The sequence below is a fragment of the Oryzias latipes genome, chromosome 11, assembly GCF_053564925.1.
Source record: "Oryzias latipes strain Hd-rR chromosome 11, Olatipes_Hd-rR_3.1".
NCBI lineage: Eukaryota > Metazoa > Chordata > Actinopteri > Beloniformes > Adrianichthyidae > Oryzias > Oryzias latipes.
The window spans coordinates 8,300,254-8,303,687 of NC_136247.1; positions in this window are offsets into that span (position 1 = coordinate 8,300,254).

A 3,434-nucleotide genomic window follows, 5' to 3' on the forward strand; every position below is an offset into this window, starting at 1 on the left:
CTATGTCGGCTTGATTGATTAGTTAATATTGACTGCAGAACAAACGGCAAGATTCATCTAGAATCTCCCCTGTAATGGAAGGTGGCTTTTCATGTTTTTTTCTGCTCTTGTGTGAACTGTTCTCAGAACCGCGCCGTGTGAGCTTATGTGTGTCTGCGGGGCGACGGGTTGATAACCAGCATGATGGGAAGTAAAAAAAAAAAGGAAAATCCTCTGGAACAGCAGAGCGTATCCCTGTGTCCTCCAGTACAGCTTCCACATTTGCATCTGGACTGCAAAGCCAAGCTTTGAAGATTGAAGTGTGTCCCTGAGTGTGGATGAGTTAGCCGAGACTCCTGCTCCCTTGCTTGGCAGACTCTCTGGTGTGTGTGCACCTTTACCTGTGCTGTGCATGCTCACATTCATGATGAGTCAGTGGTTGCACCTGATTATCAGGCAGCATGTGTGCAGGGGGGGTAATTGGAGTGGTGTGTGTTTATTTACTGCAGCTCTGCAGAATGTAATCACAGTGAAGGTTTAATAATTAGAATGATTAAGAACTGAGAGAATCCATCTGGTAGCATTACAATGAAAAATCTCCAAACTTGAGGAAACAGCAGTTTTTAAGTGCCTTCATGGGGGGAAAAAAACAAGTCAAAAAATCAAAGCGGTAAAATGAGAAATGTTTCCACTCTGCAGAAAATGTGGACATTTCATGTGCGCAAGTTAATTATGCCACTTCACAGGAGCTTGTGAAAGGATAAGGAAAGCTGCATAAATTTAGCTGTAATCCAGGCAGGCAGAACTCATTTGCAGGGCTGGTCTTATCTGGGCGCTGCAGCTTTCTCACAAAATTAACCTTGGATATTTGGGCCCAATTCAGCCAGCGTTTGATTCTCTCCCTGCCTCTCTTCTTTCTCCCTTTTTCTTTCCCTCGCTCTCTTTTTCACGCACAAGCATTCTCTGCAAACAACACCTCCTCCCATAAACCCTCACTCCATCCTTCCCCAAAGGCCTCCTCATTTTCTGCCTGTTTTTGTCTCTGATGCCCGAAGTCAAAAGTTTATCTTTGTAGATAGATAGATAGATAGATAGATAGATAGATAGATAGATAGATAGATAGATAGATAGATAGATAGATAGATAGATAGATAGATAGATAGATAGATAGATAGATAGATAGATAGATAGATAGATAGATAGATAGATAGATAGATAGATAGATAGATAGATAGATAGATAGATAGATAGATAGATAGATAGATAGATGATCGATCTGGGTAAAAGATTCAACAAGGTACTGGAAATATTCCTCAGAGAATTTGGTCCATGTTGGCATGATAGCATCACGCTGTTGCTACAGATTTGCTGACTGCACATCTATGAGGAGAATCTCCTTTTCCACCACATCCAAAAGGTAATCTATACTTCGGGTTGAAATCTGGGGACTGTAGAGGCGATTTGAGTCCAATAAACTCATTGTCATGTTCAAGAAACCAGTGAGATGATTCTAGCTCCATCCTTATCTTGCTGGAAGTAACCATCAGAAGATGGGTACACTGCGGTCATAAAAGGACGGACATGGTCATTAACAATACTCAAGTAGGCTGTCTCAAATGGTTATAAGGGGCCCAAAGTGTGCCAAGAAAATATCCCCCAAATATCCCCCAAACCATTACAACACCACAATCTGCCTGAACTGTGATACAAGGCAAGATGGATCCAAGCTTTCATGTTGTTGATGCCAAATTCTGACCCGACCATCAGAATGTTGTGGCAGAAATGAAGTTTCATCAGACCAGGCAACGTTTTTCCAATCTTCTATTGTCCATTTTTGGTAAGCCTGTCTGAATTGTAGCCTCAATTTCCTATGTTTGAGCTGACAGGAGTGGTATACCCGGTGTGGTCTTCTGCTGTGTGGCTATGCCACTTTCAGACATCAAAAATCACTTTTCTTCCCCATTCCGATTCTTGATTTGAACCGCAGCAGATTGCCTAGGTGGACAAGGAAGCTGACAATTTATGACACAATTTTGCCGTCCTTTTAATTGTTATCTTTTACAGTGCAATATGTTATGCAACTTGATTGGCTGTCAAGCATTGTCAATCAATCTCCTCCAGGCCTTGTCTCTTGTACATAATGCATCCAGCTTTTTAAATGTTCAAAAACTTCACAAATTGAACCTATTGCAGGTTATATTTAGAACTGTACTCCCACAATAAAAAAGAGACCACTGTAACAATTAGAAAAGGGGAAAATTACTTTATGCCTGATATGCTTCTGCATTTCCACATCAAAAACATTCCATCTTTCCATGACATTTCTATGGTAAATCCTGATAACCCCCGTGGCCCCAAATATACCTGTTAGTGTCAGAAGTCAGAGATCTGTCTCCTCTCTGGTCACCAGCGGGAACCATCTCCAGAGTCCTAATCACACCTGACTCTTGTTCACTCATCAACCACAGTAAATTTAAACTCCGCACTTAGCCTCACTCTGTGCAACAAAGTATTTTTTGTGCCATTCCGCCTTCATTACCAAGCGTTATATTTGGACCTGATCTTCTGTCTCCTGACACTGTTTCTGACTCCATTTGCCTGCCGCCTGTCCCGACTCTCACCTGGACTCTGACTAAGCTGTCTCTCCTCAGATAATCTCATGCTTGTTATCGACTCCTGCCTGCCTGACCCTGATTTAGCTTTGTGGACTTTTAGCTAAGCTAACAAACCTGCTGCATTTTGATACAGCCATCTGCCTGTTCATGTGACAGCTTCTCTTTTCAAGAACATGTATGTAGGGGGAGAAAGTAGTCTTGCTCCACAAAATTGCCAAAAATTAGATGTTTTGTTGCTTTTAGTGAACTAATCTATATTCTTTGCAACCTCGACTTTTTTTTCTTCTCCATCTTACTATGGAACAAGTAGACTTTGCTTCTATCAATTCTTTACCTTAAGTCTAAGTCACTGTATCTATCTCAAGTGTCTGCTGAATGTACACTGTTCCCCCGTTTATCGAGGGAGTTACGTTCTAAAATTTAACTGCAATAAACAAAATCTGCAAAACAGTCAACTTTATTTTTTACAATTACTCAGTCAGACATAAACATTTTCACACTTTAACAACACTTTCAAAGTTCAAACTTCTTCTTTTCCTTTCGGCTTTTCCCTAAAGGGGTCGCCACAGCGAATGAGCTTCCTCCATCTAACTCTGTCTTCTGCATTCTCTACTTTAATACCAGCTACCTTCATATCTTTGTTCACTGCATCCATCCTTCGAAAACGCCTTCCTCCTTTCCTTATTCGACCAACAGAAGTCCAGTTTCCACAGACACATATAAAAAATCTAATACTACTCCTTTATATATAGGATAGGGCCAATTAACAGTACTCACCTTTTATGCAGAAAATAATTCTTGAAAGATTGTTTGGCTTGTTGAAATGATCATTTCTGTTGT